Genomic DNA, 14,159 nt, shown 5'->3' with positions numbered 1-14,159 from the left:
GGCATTCGTTTGTGATGATTCTGGCTTCTTTATCCTTGACTGAGCATGTTGGCTGGGTGCTCCTGCCTGCAAGAGTTCTGGTGATCTCATACAGCCTTTTCATGTCCCTTTTCCCTGCTGCTGTTTCTGCCTCTGTCAGGTAGTGAATACATTTCCTCTTATCTGCCCTGGTGCTCTTCGTCACTCTTTGGTTGGTTTTACAATACTTTGCTTGCAGGTTTTCTCTTGCTGGTCTTGGCAGTGGTTGATCTGCTGTTTCAGTTCTTTCCTTTCTGTGATGAGGCCACAGGTGTCTGCTGTTAGCCACTCCTTGTGCTCTCTGGTCTTCTTTCCCAAAACTTATTTGCAAGCATCTGTCCATCTTCTTTAGCTCTTGCTAATTGTCTTCTACAGTCTCCTCTGCCTAACTTCCCAATGCCTTGAAGTGGTTTTTCAGGCTGCACTGATATCCCATGTTTTTCCTGGTTTTCTTTCAGGCTTTTGATGTTATATTTGAATGATAGCTTTTGTGCACGGTCTCTGTGCACTTTCCGCTTCAGTTTCAGTGTTGCCTGCACTAGGTGGTGGTCTGATGCAGCATCCGCTACTCTCTTCACTCTTACATCTAGAAGATTTCTGTGCCATTTTCGACTGATGGTGATGTGGTCAATCTGGTTTTCTGTTTTTCCATCTGGGGAGGTCCAGATTTTCTTGTGGATGTCCTTGTGTGGAAAAAAGTGCCCCCTATGACAAGGTTGTTGAACGCACAGAAGTTCTACATTTTTGTTCTTGCCCCCGAAACCATGCTTGCCCATAGTAAGCTCTTTGTTGCTGTTGTCATTTCCTACTTAGGCATTCAGGCCTCCCATTAGAATCTTTCAGTCTCTTCTGTGTAGCCTGTCGTTGGTAGCCTGTAGTGCCCTGTAGAAGTCTTCTTTCTCGTATTTCTCTGCGACATTGGTGGGTGCATAACACTGGATGATGCTAATGTTTGTTCCCTTAAAGTTTAATCTTGCTGTGACAGGTTCCCATTCCAGGAGTGCCTTGGCTGTGTTTAGTATCATGAGTAGCCCAACTCCATGTGCGTGTGCTTCTTCTGGGCCTGAATATATTATAGTCTCTCCGCTTGCCATTTTTGTCAGTCCATTTTCATTTCATCTTGTCTCACAGAGTCCTAGTATCTTGAGTTTGTATCGTTTCATCTCTTTTGCTACTTGCGCAGTCTTCCTACTTTCATACAGGGTCCGGATATTCCAGGTTCCAATTTTGGTTTTGGTCTTGGCTGTCAGAAAATTCATCTGCGCACTGGCTTCCTGAAAGCTTTCACCAGGGTGCGTCATGAGCTCTACAGGAGAGAAATCATCCTTGGCCAAGTTGCTATCTGCACGTTTCTGCAGTTTCTATAACTTTGAGGGTTTTTTTATGGGAATGGGTTGTTAGCCCAGAGCCCAACCCCCAACCTGGAGGACCAGGGACCACTCTTTGTCTAATCTCTACCTTTCAACCAAAAAAGTGAGAGTGACGTCACTCATCATGCAACTCGAGTCAGGGACTCTGCTGGGGGTAGTTTCACTGAGAAAGGTGGTTACAACGGATGCGTCACTCACAGGTTAGGGTGCAGTGTGCAAGATAGCGAAAGGAAATGGCCTGGAACTGTTTCTAGCATTGAAACATTTTGTGCAGTTCCTAAGGAACCACCACGTTTTGATCAGATCAGACAACACATCGGATGTGGCATCGCCAGGAAGCCACACGCTCACCTCAGCTTCACAGTCTGGCATGGAAACTGATTGTGTTGGGGGGTGTGAAGTGGGGCGTGAAGCATTTTCATACAATACGGGCAATATATGTCTCGGGAATAATGAATGTGGGGGTGGATCTCCTGTCTAGAGGAAATCCTCTGTATGGCGAATGGACTCTCCACCCTCAGGTAGTGAGCCAGTTGTGGGAGAGGTTCGGCTGAGCTGCCTTAGATCTCTTTGCCCGTGAAAGGTTAAACTTGAGTTTTTATGAGTTTACATCTGAGGGTGATTGAAAAAATTCAGAACGTACAAGCAGCTTCAACACGCTCTGCATATGCTCGGAAATGGAATGTGTTTGAGCGATGGTGCGCACACAGACACATCGTCCCTTTTCTCTGTTCTGTTTACCTTGCGGGGTCAAGCAAACAGGTGGTGCGTGCTCTTTCGAAGGATCTTCTGCACCCAGGGGAATGGAGGCTTCACCCGGACATGGTGCAGAGTATATGGTAACCAAGCCATCTACTGTATGCATTCCCACCTCTTCCGCTGCTGTGGGAAAAATTGCAGTGTGCTTATTGAGTGTTACCTGTAGCACCCCGATGGCCAGCCAGGCCTTGGTTTCCCATGCTTCTGTCACTATTGGTGGGCAGGCTGTGGCAGCTTCTGCTTCGAAAGGATCAAAGATGGACAGAGCTGTTTGGCACCCGGATCCAGCCAGTCTACAGCTTTGGGTTTGGCCTCTAGGTCTGACTGTCTTTTAACCTACTGTGAACCCACTTTTGTACATATATACCATAAATACAAAGTTCTGGAATGAAACTCTAGATGGTGCAGGCTAATAGGTCCTTTTACCCACCTGTTCATAATCACATAATTATCTATAGGGCGCAACTGATTGGTTCCTGCCGTATTAGTAGTCAATGGGCTTGCTGCTCAACCTTCAAATACTTGGGTAGCATTTACCCTAGCAGTGCAGCGTGCTTCAGAAACCCTCCACCTTCCCCAGCTCCACCTGTATAGATCTGCTACGGGTAATTCATGTACACTATATTGTACAGCAGCAGCATGTCTACTTACTCACAGCAGCGTGTCGTGTATGTATTGGCAGTAGCATACTTGACCCATACTTGCTCTGCCGCAGCAGCAGCAATAAGCTACAGCAGCGGCAGCGTAGCAGATCTATTCCACCAAGACCAAACATACAACATTGTCATACCCATTACCATGCCAATCACTCCGAGAGTTGTCATGACAGAACTAGTGCTAGAGCTGTATCCACAAGTCTGCTCTATGCAACACGATGGAATTTCTACTCTTCATGGTACAAGAATCGTGGGTTGGATCCTACATTCTGTGAAGTTCCAAGAGTTCTAATTTTTTTTGCAACATGTTTTGGATTCTCACAAAGCAGCTTCCACGTTGAAGGTATGTGGCTGCAACCATTCGCCTTAGGCACACAGATCAGCTTTTTGTTATGTTGGTGCCCGGAAATACCCTGGAAATCCAGAGTTCTCACGAGAGCACAAGTTGAATTTGCTCAGCGAGTTTACTCTGGCGTCGAGTAATGATGCTCATTAAAAATGCCCTTGTATCCGAGCTGCACCAATCACATCGGGTTATCTGATATAGGTGGGCCAGAGGCGAGCTAAACAGATGACGACAGCGCTGTGACACAAGTCATTAGTAAACATTGCAAGATGAACACCAGTTGTTTGAAACTGCTTTGGCCGCTACAATGAACCAGTTAGACTTGGCTTTTTATCTAAAAGAGGAACAGAAGACGGCGCTCTAATCGTTCCTTTGCAAGAAGGGCATTTTTGCTGTTTTGTCGACCGGATACGGCAAGAGTCTAATCTACCAGTTAGCTCCGCTGGTAGCTAAGCGTATGGGGCTTGTTGTGATTGGTCGTAGTGTTATCCAATTGACCTATGGCTAAGCCACGCCCCCAAACGCGATGAGCCAATCACAGTGCGCATAGCTAACCCATACACTCGGACATTCTCTGCTTCCACGTCCATTGAAATGCATTGCAGTTAGTCAGTTTTCATTCGTTTTTATATTTTTTTCTTGTCATTTTAAGTTTAAAATGGTCAAACGGTGTGCATGGGGTACATTCAACTCCAACACTAGGTATCCTGAGAGGCTGGGCGACGGTGTGTATTTTTTACCCTTTCCCAAGCCACATTTCAACCGAGATAAGTGTCTGCTCTGGATTAAGTTATGCGGTAGACCACAACACCAACTAAACGCAATTAAACAAGGATGTCTACATCTGTTCTAAGGTAAGTAAACAACGTATTTGAACGTTATCTTTAACATCTCTAACATAACGTTAGCCTAGCTTCTAGCTGCGTTGTAGCTGCGTAGCCAGACACAATGTTGTGTTTTACACAAATATAAGTAGGCTAAACACTTTGCAGTTGTAATGATGTCCTGTATGAACAAAATGGAGTATGTTTTTATGTTTCCACTGTTCGATCGCGCCCGCGCCTCTCTCTCTCTGATACACACACTCATCCAGCATTGCAATCTTGACATCGCAGCCTGTTCATTATGCTGCGTTCACACCAAACGCAAATAGAGCGTCAAATTCGCGCGTATCGCGTCTAGTTCGACGCTTGAACATTTTGAATCCATTCACGCGTCCAAAGCGAATAGGACGCGCGTATAAAGTGAGCGTTTGAAGCGAAATAGCACCAAACTATAACGTGTAAGTTACACTGTGACCTGTAAATCTTTGTCTGGAGCTGAAGCTTTTCATCGACCTTCTCAACAATGAAATTATTAATATAACCCTCCAATGTATAGTTAAGGCCCTTTTGGTGACTTCGAGATGATATATAATATTTCTGTCTCCAAAAATCATCAATTGTCTCCTGTGAAATGTCTCCTACTGTGACAGCTACCGCTATAGCGCCTGTTACCGAATGTTGACTGTTTGTCCGAGTGAGTGGAGGGGGCGTGGCTTAGATTTTCAAATGCATGCTTGGTGCCGCCCCTCGAGCTGGACGATTTTTTTTAGTCGATGCCACACCATTAATCTTTCAGATTTAGGTCTGGATTTTCAGGCTAGCCCGGAAAGGGGCTGCTATATCAAAGCAGAGGTCATCACGATGGCATTCAAGAAAGCCCAAAGGCCTCTGCCAGAAGGTATCTCTTGTCATTCCACTAGGTTGTGTCTACATCTTGGGCTGCTTTCAGAGGATTCTGTATGGTGGATATTTGTGCAGCTGCTACTTGGGCTTCTCCATGTACCTTTGCCCGCTTCTAAAAGTTCAATGTTACTACCCCTTATGCTGTCAGTTCAGCAGTTCTCCAGGACCAACATTGAATTTTTTCAGGTGAGTGGCATTCCTCATGTTGGTAGGAGTCATCCACTAGTGCTTAAGCACCACCTCTAGTGGCCAGGAGGAATGAAACAGAACGCTAGTTACGTAGGTGACTGTGGTTTTGTGAATTCTGGATGACCGCCAGAGTTATTTGTCACTCTGAATGCGCGAGAAAGGCATATCGAGACTAAATGCTGAGCTAGTGTGTCTATTATACTCGAGGCTCCGGCTACGTCACCATGTGACTTTTTTAGTATATTATCTCGAACTATCGAGCTGGCTGCAATAATCCACTAGTGCTTAAGCACCGCCTCTGGATGCCTTTTGGATGCCTGAAATATGGTCTGTGGTTAATAACATTTTCACTTTTTATTATATAACATAAAATACATCAGTAATACCTCCTTGTGACTTTTTAAAAAAATCTTCTACAGTACTTATCTTGAATTATCTTAATGAACAAAACGTGTAAGAATCATAAACTTGTTGGTCGCAGAGCTTATTTTTGTCAAAGAAACCAGGGTGATACTAATTTCCAGCTTGACCTAACTTCAGAGGTTGACTTACGGCATCAGTTGCATTGCTTCACTGCTATTCATACATTGGATGTATACTTAGGAATCTCTTCGGAAGTAGTAGGTCATACTTTCGCCTACTATTTTATTATCCTTTTCACAAACCGTTTTTTCAACTACTATATACGTATAAAGTTTTAAAAATTATAATTCCATGAGAATAGGGAAGTCCACACCACAACTATAATGATAATGCCACAGAGGAACTTTATCATTGGAATCACTTTCAGAATGTTATTATTTTTCAGCTGATGAACGACAAAAAAATAGAGAGCTAATCAGAATTCAACAACTTTAAAGAGCTTAAGCATTTACAGTGGCAGGTGAAATATCTGCAGCGTGCACTTATAATAAACAGAACTTTATCGTGTGTTGGTGTGGACAATAATATAGTTAGCGTTATAGTTATTTTTTAGTTAGGCCTATTGTTCATGGTGTGAAATGGCCTTAAGGGCTGTGTAAATCCATTAGGCAAGAGACAAGCTACTTTACAATATATTTGGCATGACTTAATTGCACGGACTACAACGCATTCATCAACAAAGATTCATCACTGTGATTCTGCCTATATATCCTACTGGATATCCTCTTCATGTACTTCACAAAGGTCAGTCCCTCCATATGCCTTATTGTGACGAGGAATGAAGATTAAAGTAAGAAGAGAGACTGAAACTCTTAACATGTACAGTGTGCTCTTGCCTCAAAGGGTCAGAGCCATATAATCATTCGCAATAACATTCTTATCTACCTAGAACTGTAGTAACACTAGACACTGGGAACAATTGTCAAATTAATCAAGGTGTCAGGTTATGGTAGAACAAATAACCTCATTCGGCTTGTATGTGATTGGTAGATTGTACCTGGACTCTCTACTGTAGCTATAATTAAAAGCAGTAATACAGTTGTCAATGTCAATAAATCAATTCTTCCTCTCTGCAGGAAACAAGAGGAATGGCCTTGTCCCTGACTTTTAGTAGTAAACATATATTTTCATTCAGTTCTCATGAGAGATCTGCCCTCAACCTGAGCTAAAATAGCTGAAACAACCTTACTAATTGCTAAATATCCTGTTATTTTCTGTCATGTTAGCCCATGTTTTTGGCTGACCTTGGTTTAGACCTGACGATTGCGGCTAAAAACTCACTCATACTGTAACTTTTTATACTCTATTTACAATAACGCAAAAGTTTAGCATTTATAAAGGCTGGCTATCTGCTTTATAATCTCATTTAGAGTGAAAACAGAGATAATATCCAAAACTTTCCTCCCTGCAAATTTGGCAAAAAAATATTTTTGCATAATTTTTGGGAGCCTGAAACTGTCAAGGTAAGCCATAAATGTTCCATCTGCTTCTGCCGTTGCAGTGTCTCATTTAAATGAACACACTTGACACACCCTGGCAATTGAGACAAATGAATAGCACAGAAAGTATGCAGACGTGTTTGTGAAATGCACAAGTACAGATGGAGAGAGTTTCTGTAATGTTTTCCCAAAGTCCTCTGTGAGTGGGTGGTAAATTGACAGCCTGTAGTAATTACTGATTATGGCAGTGATAGCCCTGTAGATTAAATCCCAGATTGTTTTCAATCAGCTATTTGTGAATACGCCTTGTCTCATCGGATCTGGAAGGATGCCAGATAATTGGAATTAGAGCTTCGGAGGTGTGTTGCGCCATTAAACGGCAGAATCAATCATTGGGATTGGGACACTCGACTCACACTTCAATTGTTCACATGTGGCATGTTTCATGGATTAAATATGAGAGCAGCTTTCATAACAGATTCGGCAAGAAACAATGTTCACGATTGTCTGCTGTGTGTGAAAATTATTTCTTTACAGTGTTTTATATTGTCTGCTCATTATCTCTTTATTATATGGCTTGCTCATTATCTTTATCCTATTGTATCACACAACTTAATCATTACAGTCAGAAACCTCAGCTGGAAAGATGCTGAGCAGCGGTGCTGTTTGCTCATGCTGTCTTGGCCCCAGACATACAGTTGTATCAGGTTAGTGTTAAACAGGAAGAGTGATGAGGTTTTGCTGAGAGACAGCATCTCTATCATGCCAAGAAAGTGTGGGCTCCGAGTCTACATCAGTGTCAGCGAGAAAAGTAACACACCATCAGGGAAACAGAATGTCTGATGGATGAGCCTCGAATACTTCTAGTTCACATTAATGGGCCTGCTCTACATTAATTGATGTGAAGGAAATTGTTTTCCATTTAAGAAGTACTATTAATGTTGTAATGGTACTTAGTGTGGATACATTATGGAGGGGAAGAAATTCAATTTTTTTTTTTTAGCATAACTTTGGTCCAATTAATAGAAAACAATGCAACAATTTTGGGATGATCTGGAGATAATGAGTTTTTATTTATTTTTTATTTGTTTATAAATACCGTAATATATACCCTTACAACTTGGATTATATAATTACAGAAAACCAGGATTATGACTGCCTTTAACATTTTTACAGGAAGGCATTATGTTAAAGGTAGGGTAGGCAATGTTTTTCATAAACACCTTTTGTTATACTGGTTGAAACTCTCTTCACATCCTGATAGCAATCAATAATAGAAGTGATCTAAATATTAAAAAACGTCCATATATCTTCTGTGGACCAAAAATGTTCTTCCAATCACTGCATTCAGCCCAAATGCAATGATAGGATGCTCTACAACCTATGTATGTATACCTACCTCTGTGCACCCTGCTTGTGCAGACATCCCTGCATTCCATTAGGCTATTCAGAGTTGTAGACAGGGCCTCATTTATAAAACAGATTTGATCTTAGAGTGTGTGTATGCTAAAATCCACTGCAACGTTCATATTAATATTTAAGACTTAAACAAGATGGAGATCTGAAACCATTCAGCTGAGCACAGTTTCACGATCATGTACGATTTATAAATTTCACATCTGGAAGAGAGGTGTACGCGTTTGTTTGATAATTTGAGAAATGATTGTAAGATCAAATGTAGGAGTAGGACGGTTTCTATGTAACACTTTATAAATGAGGCCCACAGTCACAGGGCGCTGCAAAAAACAGCAGCCACAATTTACAGTTCCTCCTGAACCAAAGCAACAAGCTTATGCTGTGGTTACGCCATGTCGTAATTACTGTAATTAAGAGATGGCAATTCGTGACGTTCTACTCCCTGCACGATGTCATGCGTTTTTTAGGCCGAAACATTTTTTGTCACAATCAGCAAACATCCCCTCACTATCCGCTAGCTGCCTGTCCCCTGAACACACTGTAAAAAAAAAACACGGTCTCTGTAGACAGCCCAGGCTCCACAAATGGCAAGAAAAACAAACTGGCCCAGCCTGGACCACGAAACATAACAAACAGTGTTCCAGCCAATAACCGACAAGAATGATTTGGGGGTGGGGGGTTAGTGTGCGTGCACATGAAGGGGGGTGTGTGGGGAGTGGAGGAGAGAGAAACATGAAGAGGGAAGTTAGCTAGAGGAGAGATGTCCTAGACAACGACAACGACTAACGTTAGAATTATATTCTCTTGAATTTTGATATGGCTGACACACGACCAAAGACGACGTTCCGATGAACAAATAGCAAAGTGGTATACTGTTAGAAGGAAGCATGGAAGGGATGGGGAGGGGACAGGATTAGGAGGAGGGAGGGTCAAGCTGTCCTCCGTTTTGTTTGACAATACTTCGAACGTCAACAAGAAGTGATGTCACCCAACATCGCTTAGAGCACCTTTAAAGTTTGACAATAAAAATGTATATTATATAACAATGTTCTACACTAACAGAGCTAGGCAATGTCAATGGTATTCTTGAAAGGTAAAGTATAATTAATTAAAGGGAAGATCATTAAAAAAGATCAAACATAAAAATAATTTGGTTACTTGAAAGTAATGCATGACTTGACTTTATGCTATTGTGCTAATGCTAACAGTGTTATAGACCAACTTCAATTGCGGTTTCTAATAGTAGTAACAATAACCCTTTATTTCAAAAAAATTATTTCGGCCCAAATGCAATAATGTAATTAGTAATCAATGATTTATTATTTCCTTTCTATCTGTAACATTGATATAAATGTAAGTGTGGTGAGAGTATTGAAAAGTTTTAGCTGCATAAAAAGTAGTTCATTGACAAACTGACCATGGTTATTAATTCTTCAGTAAGTTGATAGATTTTCTATATATTTTCAAATGAATTAGCTTTGCCTCGGTGCCCTGTAAAAGTGCCTAATACTGTAATGAGTTTGATTTTATAACAACACTTCACTGCACCGATCCCAAGACCTGGGGCGCTAATTAAAACATTGAGCTATTAGCAATAATTCAAAAGGCAAGTTACAAAGAGATGAAAGCTCATAGAGGTTTAATAAAACATGTTAGCTTAAGAAATGTTCAATTATGTTGAAGTGAGCTGTCAAAAATACTAAACAGGCTACTGGGTGTGATATATGGTTTATATTTACAAAATGATTCTGTTGCAGTTTTGCTCAAGGGTGTAGAGAAACAATGACATGAAAAGTGACTTTCAATATCAAGTGAGGAACCGAGACAGTCTAATTGTCCGAAATAACAAATACTGATGTCTTCTGTTGGGAGTGTTATTAATTTTGTGTTTATAATTTGTTATATGCAGCTTTGTTCTCAACTCATTTCCTACTTTAAAACCGTTGTATTTTGCAATACTTCTGGTGAAGAGGGTTTACAATATGTGAATCTAATAAAACATCATCTCAAAGAGGAAAATAAAATGCAGTTAAAGAGTAATGAAGTTTTTTCACATGGAATAATAAGGCATGTACCGTTATTTCTCATATTGACTACTGGTTAACTCCGTGCAATTTACATAAAGAAGATATTTCTGTTAATATTCTTCCCACGCCATTAACAGATCATAAGGCAGTGTCTATCAGCATTTCTTTACATTCCTCTCTTTCCTCCAACTACCGTAACTCTTATTGGAAGCTCAATAAGTCATTATTGGAACATGAATTTGTAAAGATGACCATTCGCAGTTTGATTGCACAATATTAGAACATAGCTCAGATTAGTAATAACTATTGCTCTAATTGGGAGTTATTTAAATTTGAAGCTTGTAAATTTCTTAGAAAATTTGGCAGTTTTTTATCTAACTTGAAAAGAATTCAGCATATTTCTTTCAATTAGAAAAATTCCATGCAAAAACAAATACAATTTTGCATTTGAATATTAATGGTACGATAACACATGACTCAAAGAACCTTGCAGATTACTGTTCAACCTTTTTTTAGCACTCAGGGTTTAATGAAAATAATTCCTCTGTTTTTTATAGATAGTCCTACTAATTTGAAAACTATAAATGAAGATCAAAAAGAACATTGTGATAGTTCTATATGTATAAAGGAAGTCCTTCAAGCTATTACAGAGCTCAAGTTTAATAAATCCCCTGGTGTAGAATTCAGAACTCTGAATTCTATAACACTTTCTCAGAAGAACTTGCTCCTTTTCTTTTAAATCTTTTCTTACAATGTATTGAGTGTGGTAAACTCCAGCCTACCCTGACACAAGGCCTAATTATCTTAATTCCCAAACAAAAAAATACACTTTAATTTTCAACAATTTGCGACCAATTTCCCTAGTTAATAATGATTATAAAATTGTAGCCTCTATATTAGCTTCTAGAATTAAGAAAACTTTGGATTTTATTATTGATGACACACAGTCAGGTTTTATGCGTAATAGACACATTTCAAATTCGCTTGGTATTAGACCTCGTTGATTACCCACATCTATACCCAGACGAGAGTTTAATTCTTTTCTTAGACTTCCATAAGGCCTTTGACACTGTTGAACATCATTTCATACACTGAACAAAATACTTTTGTTTTTGCCCCCATTTTTCATGAGCTGAACTCAAAGATCTAAGACTTTTTCTATGTACATGCACAAAAGGCCCATTTCTCTCAAATATTGTTCACAAATCTGTCTAAATCTGTGTTAGTGAGCACTTCTCCTTTGCCGAGATAATCCATCCACCTCACAGGTGTAGCATATCAAGATGCTGATTAGACAGCATGATTATTGCACAGGTGTGCCTTAGGCTGGCCACAATAAAAGGCCACTCTAAAATGTGCAGTTTTATCACACAGCACAATGCCACAGAAGTTTTGAGGGAGCGTGCAATTGGCATGCTGACTGCAGGAATGTCCACCAGAGCTGTTGCCAGTGAATTGAATGTTAATTTCTCTAGCATAAGCTGTCTCCAAAGGCGTTTCAGAGAATTTGGCAGTGCATCCAATTGGTCCACAACCGCAGACCACGTGTAACCACACCAGCCCAGGACCTCCACATCCAGCATCTTCACCTCCAAGATCGTCTGAGACCAGCTATCCGGACAGCTGCTGCAACAATCCGTTTGCATAACCAAAGAATTTCTGCACAAACTGTCAGAAACCGTCTCAGGGAAGCTCATCTCGAGCTCTCGACCTGACTGCAGTTCGTTGTCGTAACTGACTTCAGTGGGCAAATGCTCACATTCGATGGCATTTGGCACTTGAAGAGGTGTTCTCTTCACGGATGAATCCCAGTTTTCACTGTACAGGGCAGATGGCAGACAGCGTGTATGGCGTCGTGTGGGTGAGCAGTTTGCTGATGTCAACGTTGTGGATCGAGTGGCCTATGGTGGCGGTGGTGTATGTTATGGACAACGAACACTGTGCATTCAAAATGCTATCAATAAAATGCACCTGAGATCCCATTACGAGATTGTGAGGCCCATTGTTGTGCCATTCATCCACGACCATCACCTCATGTTGCAGCATGATAATGCACGGCCCCATGTTGCAAGGATCCGTACACAATTCCTGGAAGCTGAAAACATCCCAGTTCTTGCATGGCCAGCATACTCACCGGACATGTCACCCACTGAGCATGTTTGGGATGCTCTGGATCGGCGTATACGACAATGTGTTCCAGGTCCTGCCAATATCCAGCAACTTCACACAGCCATTGAAGAGGAGTGGACCAACATGCCACAGGCCACAATCAACAACCTGATCAACTCTATGCGAAGGAGATGTGTTGCACTGCGTGAGGCAAATGGTGGTCACACCAGATACTGACTGGTTTTCGGGTTTACCCGAAATAGGTTTTGGTTATTTCTTCATTAATTCCATTAAAACTTTATATTCTAATGCAAATTGTTCAATCAAGCTGCGTAATGGCACCTCACCCAGATTCAAGTCATGGTATCAGACAGGGATGCCCTATTTCCACATTTTTATTTTTACTTTGTTCACAACTTCTTGCAGATCATATTAAACAGAGCCCTTTAAGAGGTATCACTGCTGCTGGCAGTGAAATTATCATTAGTCAATTGGCAGACGATACCACTCTTTTTTTTTTTAAAGATGCAGGAGAAATGCCTTTAGCCCTTAATATTATCCATACATTCTCTAAAGCTTCAGGGTTTAGAGAATTATTTATATATATTTATATTATTTATCATATATCTGAATATAAATAAGTGTGAATTAATGTCTGTTAAAAACAGTAATCTTCTGACAATTTGTAATATTCCCATTAAAGATGAAATCACATATTTAGGTATTAAGATTGTAAAGAATGAGGAGGAACGATGTAAGCTTAATTTTTCATCAGTCATTGACAAAACAAAGAAAAAATTTAATTGGTGGTTACAGAGAGACCTACCCTTAAGGGGGAGAGTATTGATCACAAAGGCAGAGGGCATCTCGAGACTTACATATGCAGCGCTCTCCTTAGCAATTAATGACAATACTTGTAAAATTATTGATAAAATGCTGTTCAACTTCTTATGGAAAAATAAAACCCATTATATAAAGAAATCTGTGGTTATGAACTCAACTGAAAATGGAGGCCTGAACTTCTTAGATTTTACCACCCTTAATCACACCTTCAAAGTTAACTGGCTCATTCAGTTTGTTTTTGGTCAGATTTCTGTTCCTTTATTAGGGCTCATATCATGCCCAGCTTTCAATTGTGCTTTAAAAATGTGTTATTTGTTTTTTTCTCTCTTATGACAAATCTTATCATAAGGAATATTACTTAATTAATCTGCTTCTTCTGTTAGCTATATTTAATATTCATAAATGTAAATTTGGAGGAAACAAGCTGCAAGTGTGTTTCAATCTGTAAACATTTTCACATTTTTGTTTAACTTTTAAGTTTGTCACTGTTTCTGTATGTCTTTTTATGTTTGTTTATTTGGTTTACTCATTGTATCCCCCTGACTGTAGTTGTAATTCTTAAAAATCAATAAATAAATAAAAAAGTGTCTGTCCAGTGATAGACATTTACACGTAAAAAATAAAATAAAATAAAAGTTAAAGGGTGATGGGAGTGAGACATGGGCCTGTGTACACAACATGATACTTCTGAAACATAATTATCAGACAAAATAATAATATTGTGTATTACACCTGTTAAATATAAATATACAGTGCTAGTTAGCTTAATTATGCAGCCATTAGCACTGAAACAAAGGTGAATATACGAACATACACTGCTGTTGAACACGTGGTTTG

This window comes from Abramis brama (genome assembly GCF_963993115.1).
Source record: "Abramis brama genome assembly, chromosome: 14".
Classification (NCBI taxonomy): Eukaryota; Metazoa; Chordata; class Actinopteri; order Cypriniformes; family Leuciscidae; genus Abramis; species Abramis brama.
This window is presented reverse-complemented; position numbering follows the sequence as displayed.